Raw genomic sequence first — 9,626 nt, forward strand, 5'->3', positions numbered from 1 at the left:
CTACCAACTAGCTATTTATTATTGTAGCACAACATAAAATATACTGTTTGAGTGGGAATAGCTTGAAGTTAACTGCAAGTAAATTACCTGCAAGCAGAGTGTGCAAATTTTGTGTTCTGATTGTCAGTGGTAAAGAAACCAAAACAATGGTAAATAAAGTGCAATGATTAACTTATATAACAAATAAAATCAAAACAAGCTAGGCGAAGGTGTCTGGACTACACTGTGTGCACAATTATTAGGAAAGTGTGTATTTTGACCATTTGATCATTTTTTGCATATTTTCCAACTCCCTGCTGTATAAGCTTGAATGCTTACTCGATACAAGCATATGAAGTGATGTGTATCTATATAATGAGGGATAGTAGGGCCGAAGGAGATAAACACCCTATATCACAGTGTTTGGTGTTCAGAGACGTGGTACAAGCGACCACGACTGAACAAGACATACATGTTGAAACGTCGAGACTGGGCCAAGAAATATCAGAATACCGTATTTTTCGGACAAAAAGTCACTCCGGAATATAGGTCGCATTAGCCATAAAATGCACAATAACGTGGAAAAAAAAACATATATAAATCGCTCCGGAGTATAAGTCGCATTTTGGGGGAAATTTATTCGACAAAATCCAACACCAAGAACAGACATGAACGAGCAACAACAGGCTAAACGATAGGTATGCTAACGTGACATAAACACAAACGAAGAGCTGAGAATGGGCCTGACGTAACATTCAGAGTTATTAAAATAACTATTACATAAATAACACGTTTATAAAACCATCTGTGTCACTCCAATTCATTAAATCCATCGATGGTCCTTTTTATCTGCCGAGGGAATTTACCGCGATTCTGCTAGTCGCAGTATACATCCCGCCTTCCAACATCGAAGGAGACAGGATCGCGGCGCTTGGTGAACTGTACCAGGCTGTCAGTGAACAGCAAACAGCGCACCCTGACGGTTTCACCATCTTCACTGGAGACTTCAATCATGCCAACCTGAAGTCTGTTTTCCCGAGGCTTCACCAGCATGTTACTTTTCCGACACGTGGAGACAGCTTCCTGGACCTAGTCTACTCGGCGCAAAAGGGAGCTTTCAAAGCCACCCCCCTCCCCCATCTGGGGCTTTCTGACCATCTCACCGTTTTGCTTTTGCCCGCATACAGACAATTGGTAAAGGCATCCAGGCCGGTTCGGAGGCAGGTTCGAGTGTGGCCTGAGGGTGCCTCCAATGCACTTCGTGACTGCTTCGACACCACTGACTGGGACTTGTTTAAGCAGGCAGCCACCTACAACGATTGAACGGACATAGAGGAGTATACTGACTCTGTAACCTCTTACATCACGAAGTGCATCGATGATGTGACTTGCTCGAAATCCGTCGTCACTCGCGCGAACTGGAAGCCGTGGCTGACGGGGGCTGTCCTCAGACTGTTGAGGGCCAGGGACAAGGCTTTCAGAGCGGGGGATGAGGCTGGCTTGAGGACAGCGAGGGCCGACCTGTCCCGAGGCATCAAAGAAGCGAAGAAGGCGTTCTCGTGCAAGGTCTCCACCCACTTCAAGGACAGCAAGGACGCAAGTAGCCTTTGGCGGGGCATTCAGACCATCACGGACCACAAGCCCGCGCCAAGGAGCTGTGAGGGCGACGTCCGTCTGCTGAACGATCTGAACCGCTTCTTTGCTCGCTTCGACGCCCAGAACAGCACTTGCCCGCTGAAGACCACTCCCCCCCCCACACGAGCACCCCCTGCGCCTCTCTGCCGACGGTGTGAGGAGGGCGCTTGCCGCTATTGACACCCGAAAGGCGGCGGGCCCTGACAACATCCCGGGTCGAGCGCTGAAGGACTGCGCTGGGGAGCTGTCGGGTGTCTTCACGGACATCTTTAACGTTTCCCTGCAGCAGGCCATCGTCCCCTCGTGTTTCAAGGCTGCCACCATCGTTCCTGTGCCGAAGAAACCTGCACCGTCCTGCTTCAATGACTACCGCCCTGTGGCACTGACGGCCATCATCATGAAGTGCTTTGAGCGGCTGGTCATGGAGCACATCAAGTCCGTTCTACCCCCCACCACTGACCCTTTCCAGTTTGCGTACTGTGCCAAGCGGTCCTCTGAGGATGCCATCTGCGCTGCCCTCCACTCGGCCCTCACCCACCTGGAGAGAAAGGACTCATATGTGAGGTTGCTGTTTGTGGACTTCAGCTCTGCCTTCAACACCATTGTGCCGCAGCGACTCATCTGCAAACTCGACGAGCTGGGCCTCAGTACCTCCCTCTGCAACTGGATACTGGACTTCCTCTGTCAGAGGCCTCAGGTGGTGCGTATTGGCGACAAAATCTTCGCCAGCATCACGCTGAGCACGGGGGCCCCCCAGGGCTGCGTGCTCAGTCCATTGCTCTTCACCCTGCTGACGCATGACTGCACTGCGACCTACAGCGACAACCACATAGTGAAGTTTGCTGACGACACAACTCTGGTGGGTCTCATCACGAAGGGCGACGAGACTCGGTACAGGTCGGAAGTTGACCTTCTGACCACGTGGTGCAGGGACAACAACCTCCTGCTGAACGTCAATAAGACCAAGGAGATCATTGTTGACTTCCGGAAGGGTCACACAACACACCTGCCGCTGATCATCGACGGTGCTGTGGTGGAGAGGGTGAGCTGCACCAAGTTCCTGGGGGTGCACATCAGTGAGGACCTCTCCTGGTCCGCAAACACCTCGTCACTGGCAAAGAAAGCTCAGCGCCGCCTGTACTTCCTGCGGAAGCTCAGGCGTGCATGTGCTCCTCAGGCAGTCCTGTCTACATTCTACCATGGCACCATTGAGAGCGTCCTCACCAGTTGCATCGCTGTCTGGGGTGGTAACTGCACTGAACAGAACTTGAAGGCCCTGCAGCGCATAGTGAATACGGCTGGTAAGATTATTGGTGCTTCGCTCCCCTCCCTGAAGGACATTTACACCTCCCATCTCGCCCGCAAGGCAACCTCGATTGCCAGAGATGTGAGTCACCCGGCTCACTCTTTGTTTGACCTTCTGCCCTCTGGGAAGAGGTACAGGAGCCTGCGCTCCCGCACCACCAGACTCGCCAACAGCTTCTTTCTCCAGGCTGTTAGGGCCCTGAACTCGCTACCCCCTTCTGCGTAGCGTGCGGCACTGTTGCGCTATTTTCGGGAATGTCTGCTGTACGCGCACTTGCTCCTTTTTTTTCTGCTCCTCTTATTTATTTATTTATTGTTGTGTTATTTATTCATTATTTATTCAGCAGGCTTTTGTTATACTTGTTTACTTGTTTGTCTGTTGTGAGCCATGTCTTGTCACCGTGGGATAGGGGGGAACGAAATTTCGGTTTCTTTGTGTGTCTTTGGCATGTGGAGAAATTGACAATAAAGCTGACTTTGACTTTGACTTTGACAACAATGGGTGCGCGCCGCTGACGGCGCTTGCACTTCAAAACATTCCACAGGCCCATATAACAGTATATAAATTATATATCAAATAACTATTATATGATGAATAATATCAAACCACTCAAATCATTAAATCAATCGATCAAATTCCTCGTTCTTTGTCAACAACGCCGCACGTGCGCCCTGACGTCAGCCTCGTCGTTATTCCACAGATCTAGTGTATAACTATATTGTAGCTTTAACAAAGTACAAGGAAAGACGTGGGTTTGGTAAACGGCTCTTTATTTAACAAAACAAGAGTTCAACGAGCCAACAACTACTGAACTGTAACGATAAAAACATATACAAGTTGCTACACGAAATAAAATATATCAAATAACTGTAACAGAAATAGTTAACCGCCACATGGCCCCAAGAACCGGCGTGGACTTCCAGGCGTGTGGCAGTGTGGACTTCCATCCCCATTCCATCTACCTTTTCCCACTTACCAAAAATTCCGAACTTTCAAATTTGAAATTCAACCAAATTCTCCAAAATTTCGTTTTTCTACTCCAATTTCTACATTGTTCAACCGATTCAAACCATCCCAACTTTCAACTGTTCATCTTTTGCCTACCTATTCCACAACTTCCCACTTACCAAAAATTCCAAATTTGAAATTCAACCAAATTCTCCAAAATTTCGTTTTTCTACTCTGTCTACATTTTTCAACCCATTCAACCCATTCCAACTTTCAATTGTCCATCTTTTGCCTACCTATTCCACAACTTCCCACTTACCAAAAATTCCAAATTTGAAATTTAACATTCTCCAAAATTTCGTTTTTCTACTCTCATTTCTACATTTTTTAAAAGATTCAACCAATTCCAACTTTCAATTTTTCATCTCTTGCTTACCTATTCCACAACTTCCCACTTACCAAAAATTCCAAATTTTCAAAATTGAAATTCAACCAAATTTTCAAAAATTTCATTTTTCTACTCTAATTTCTACATTTGTCTTTTGATTCAACCCATTCCAACTTTCAACTTTTCATCTTTTGCCTACCTATTCCACAACTTCCCACTTACCAAAATTCCAAACTTTCAAATTTGAAATTCAACCAAACTTGTGAGTCGTCACCTTATCGTGGTGGAGGGGTTTGCGTGCCCCTATGATCCTAGGAGCCATGTTGTCGGGGGCGTCATGCCCCTGGTAGGGTCACCCATGGCAAACGGGTCCAAGGTGAGGGGCCAGACAAAGCACGGCTCACAGAAGCCCCTTATGATGAGTAAAATAAATGGACTTCGTTTTCCCTCACCCGGACGCGGGTCACCGGGGCCCCCCTCTGGAGCCAGGCCTGGAGGCGGGGCTCGAAGGCGAGCGTCTGGTAGCCGGGCCTTCGCCGGCACAGCCCCAAAAGGAAATGTGGGGCCCCCTTCCCATGGGCTCACCACCTGTGGGAGGGGCCAAAGGGGTCGGGTGCAGTGTGAGCTGGGCGGCGGCCAAAGGCAGGGACCTTGGCGGTCTGATACCGCAGAAGCTAGCTCTTGGGATATGGAATGTCACCTCTCTGGCTGGAAAGGAGCCCGAGCTGGTGTGCGAGGCAGAAAAATTCCGACTAGATATAGTCGGACTAGCCTCCACACACAGTTTGGGTTCCAGTACAAGCCCTCTCAAGAGGGGCTGGACTCTCTTCCACTCTGGAGTTGCCCACGGTGAGAGGCGTCGAGCAGGCGTGGGTATACTTATTGCCCCATGGCTGGGCGCCTGCACATTGGGGTTCACCCCAGTGAACGAGAGGGTAGCCTCCCTCCGCCTTCAGGTGGGGGGACAGGTCCTGACTGTTGTTTGAGTCTATGCACCAAACGGCAGCTCAGAGTACCCACCCTTCTTGTAGTCCCTGGAGGAAGTGCTGGATAATGCTCCTTCCGGGGACTCCATCGTTCTACTGGGTGACTTCAATGCTCACGTGGGCAATGACAGTGAGACCTGGAGGGGCGTGATTGGGAGGAACCGATCTGAACCTGAGCGGTGTTCTATTATTGGACTTCTGTGCTCAACACGGATTTTCAATAATGAACACCATGTTCAAACATAAGGGTGTCCATGTGTGCACTTGGCACCAGGACACCCTAGGCCGCAGTTCGATGATCGACTTTGTAGTCGTGTCATCGGAATTGCAGCCGCATGTTTTGGAAACTCGGGTGAAGAGAGGGGCGGAGCTGTCAACTGATCACCACCTGGTGGTGGGTTGGCACCGATGGTGGAGGAAGATGCCGGTCCGACCTGGCAGACCCAAACGCTCGGTGAGGGTCTGCTGGGAACGTCTGGCAGAATCTCCTGTCAGGAAGAGCTTCAACTTCCACCTCCGGCAGAGCTTTTCCCACGTCCCGGGGGAGGCGGGGGACATTGAGTCTGAGTGGACCATGTTCCGCGCCTCCATTGTTGAAGCGGCCGACCGAAGCTGTGGCCGTAAGGTCGTTGGTGCCTGCCGTGGCGGCAATCCCTGAACCCGATGGTAGACACCGGCGGTAAGGGATGCCGTCAAGCTGAAGAAGGAGTCCTATCGGGCCGTTTTAGCCTGCGGGACTCCGGAGGCAGCTGAGAGGTACCGGATGGCCAAGCGGAACGCGACTTCGGCGGTTGCTGAGGCAAAAACACGGGCGTGGGAGGAGTTTGGATGAGGCCATGGAGAATGAGTTCCGGACGGCTTCGAGGAAATTCTGGTTCCCCATCCGGCGTCTCAGGAGGGGGAAGCAGTGCAACGTCAACACTGTTTACAGTGGGGATGGCGTGCTACTGACCTCGACTCGGGACGTCGTGAGTCGGTGGGGAGAATACTTCGAAGACCTCCTCAATTCCACCTACACGCTTTCCATTGAGGAAGCAGGGCCTGGAGACTCTGAGGCTGATTCTCTAATCTCTGGGGTCGAAGTCACTGAGGTAGTTAAAAAACTCCTCGGTGGCAAGGCCCCGTGGGTGGATGAGATCCGCCCGGAGTTCTTAAAGGCTCTGGATGTTGTGGGGCCGTCCCTTATGCTGACACGCCTCTACAACATTGCGTGGACATCGGGGACAGTGCCTCTAGATTGGCAGACTGGGGTGGTGGTTCCCCTCTTTAAGAAGGGGGACCGGAGGGTGTGTTCAAATTACAGGGGAATCACACTCCTCAGCCTCCCCGGTAAGGTCAGGGGTGCTGGAGAGTCCGTCGGGAGGTCGAACCTCGGATTCAGGAGGAGCAGTGTGGCTTTCGTCCTGGCTGTGGAACAGTGGACCAGCTTTGCACCCTCGGCAGGATCCTCGAGGGTGCATGGGAGTTCGTCCAACCAGTCCACATTTGTTTTGTGGACTTTGAGAAGGCGTTCGACCGTGTCTCTCAGGAGGTTCTGTGGAGGGTGCTTTGGGAGTACGGGGTGCCGAGCCAACTGATAAGGGCGGTTTGGTCCCTGTATCACTGAAGCGAGAGTCTGGTCCGCATTTCCGGCAGTAAGTCGGATTCGCAGCCAAGGCTGCCCTTTGTCACCGATTCTGTTCATAATTTTTATGGACAGAATTTCTAGGCGCAGCCGAGGCGTTGACGGGGTCCGGTTTGGGGACCTCAGCATCGCGTCTCTGCTTTTTGCAGATGACGTGGTGCTGTTGGCTTCTTCAGGCCGTGATCTCCAGCTCTCGCTGGAACGGTTCGCAGCCGAGTGTGAAGCGGTCGGGATGAGGGTCAGCACCTCCAAATCCGAGTCCATGGTCCTCGATCGGAAAAGGGTGGAATGCCCTCTCCGGATCGGGGATGAGACCCTGCCCCAAGTGGAGGAGTTCAAGTATCTTGAAGTCTTGTTCGCGAGTGAGGGGAGGATGGAGCGCGAGATCGACAGGCGGATCGGTGCAGCGTCAGCAATAATGCGGACCCTGTACCGGTCCGTTGTGGTGAAGAGAGAGCTGAGCCAAAAGGCAAAGCTCTCAATTTACCGGTCGATTTACGCTCCTACCCTCACCTATGGTCACGAGCTATGGGTCGTGACCGAAAGAACGAGATCCCGGATACAAGTGGCCGAAAGGAGTTTTCTCCGCAGGATGTCCGGGCTCTCCCTTAGAGATAGGGTGGGAAGCTCGGTCATCCGGGAGAGACTCGGAGTAGAGTCGCTACTCCTCCACGTTGAGAGGAGCCAGATAAGGCGGCTCGGGCATCTCATCAGGATGCCTCCTGGACGCCTCCCTGGGGAGGTGTTCCGGGCATGTCCCACCGGTAGGAGACCCCGGGGACGACCCAGGACGCGCTGGAGAGACTATGTCTCTCAGCTGGCCTGGGAACGCCTTGGGATCCCCCGGGATGAGCTGGATGAAGTAGCTGGGGAGAGGGAAGTCTGGGAGTCCCACCTAAAGCTGCTGCCCCCGCGACCCGACCCCGGATAAGCGGAAGAAGCTGGATGAACCAAATTCTCCAAAATTTCATTTTTCTACTCTAATTTCTACATTTTTTAACCAATTCAACCCATTCCAACTTTCAATTGTTCATCTCTTGCCTACCTATTGCACAACTTCCCACTTACCAAAAATTCCAAACTTTCAAATTTGAAATTCAACCAAATTCTCCAAAATTTCGTTTTTCTACTCAAATTTCTACATTTTTCAACCAATTCAACCCCTTCAAACTTTCAATTGTTCATCTCTTGCCTACCCATTCCACAACTTCCCACTTACCGAAAATTTCTAATTTGAAATTCAACCAAATTCTCCAAAATTTTGTTTTGCTACTCTAATTTCTACATTTCTCTACCAATTCAACCCATTACAAATTTCAACCCTTCATCTTTTGCCTACCTGTTCCACAACTTCCCACTTACCAAAAATTCCAAACTTTCATTTTTCAACTCTAATTTCTACATTTTTCAACCGATTCAACCCATTCAAATTTTCAACTGTTCATCATTTTCGTACGTATTCCGCAATTTCCCACTTACCAAAAATTACAAATTTTCACCACAAATTCTCCAAAATTTCATTTTACACTTCTATTTTTCATATTTCTCAAGTAATTCAACTCATTTCAACATCATTCGGCATCATTCCCCAAGAAGTTATTCAAAGTCTTCACCTTCACACGCAATTTCTGAGGAAATTGCATTTTCTAGTTAACCTATAAAACACTGCATGGCTTAGCGCCTTCATATCTCGTCGACCTAGTTGTACCTTACGTTCCATCCCGTAACCTTCACTCGCAAAACGCTAGTCTTTAAGTGACCCCGAGGACCAAAAAGAAGTCCACAGGGTTCAGAGAATAGGTGTCAAACTCAAGGCCCGGGGGCCAGATACAAATTGTGCATCAAATTCATGTGTCATTGCTAAAATTACCCGAAACATTACGCTTAAAAATCCAGCCACGGTAATGTGTATTCCTGGGGGCAGAGCACCCGACATAGAACCTAATCTTAGGGAGCTGACTCGCAATAGGCCTAGTCAACAGTGTAGTTCCACCAACATTAGCTACTCGGACATAGTGATACACGTCGGCTCCAATGATGTTAGGATGAGACAATCAGAGATCACAAAGAAAAACATAGCGAGGACTTGTGATCTTGCCAGAAAGATGAGTCGGCATCGAGTATTTGTCTCTGGCCCCCTGCCTGGGAGAGGCACTGATGAGAGGTTTAGTAGATTAGTCTCCCTTAATCGATGGATGGCTGGGTTCTGTAAAAAGCAGGGATTGTATTTTATAGATAACTGGTCCTCCTTCTGGGGCCGCCCCGACCTGCTGAGGAAGGACGGCCTTCACCCTAACCGTGAAGGCGCCTTCACTCTTTCTAGGAATATAGATTACTGTCTGAGCCACTCATGACAGGTCACTTTAGAGCAGGCCAGGGCACAGGTGATTAGACCACCTGTGAGGATGGGTTTGGAGTCAGTTAAGTTAAAGTTAACTAGCGCTAGGCTAGAATTTCAGCATACACATAGCTCCTCGTGTAGACTAGAGCGCGACAGTTTGAATAGTGCTACAGTACACATAAACATACTTTCTACTGGGGTAGTAGACAAGTCCAATCACTCCGCCCCGACCGGTCTTGCTGATGAAACGGTGCCTGTTTTAGATAACTTCACATGTGTAACAAATATTCACCATCAAATTCCCACGGTCGTTTCATCCCACCGCGCTAATAAACTTTTGAGAGGTGATGTCAGGCCTAGAGAACACAATCTTACTCGCATCCCGTTTAAAAATCCTTCGATAGATACGCACCCTGATC

General features: G+C 49.9%; 1 protein-coding gene across 1 annotated transcript in view; it reads right to left on the minus strand.

The window, feature by feature from the left end:
- Positions 1–9,626, minus strand: part of LOC125994535 (DNA topoisomerase 3-beta-1) — a 136,692-nt gene that overhangs the window by 101,423 nt on the left and 25,643 nt on the right. The window lies entirely within an intron of this gene.

Source organism: Syngnathus scovelli, chromosome 3 (genome assembly GCF_024217435.2).
Source record: "Syngnathus scovelli strain Florida chromosome 3, RoL_Ssco_1.2, whole genome shotgun sequence".
Lineage (NCBI taxonomy): Eukaryota > Metazoa > Chordata > Actinopteri > Syngnathiformes > Syngnathidae > Syngnathus > Syngnathus scovelli.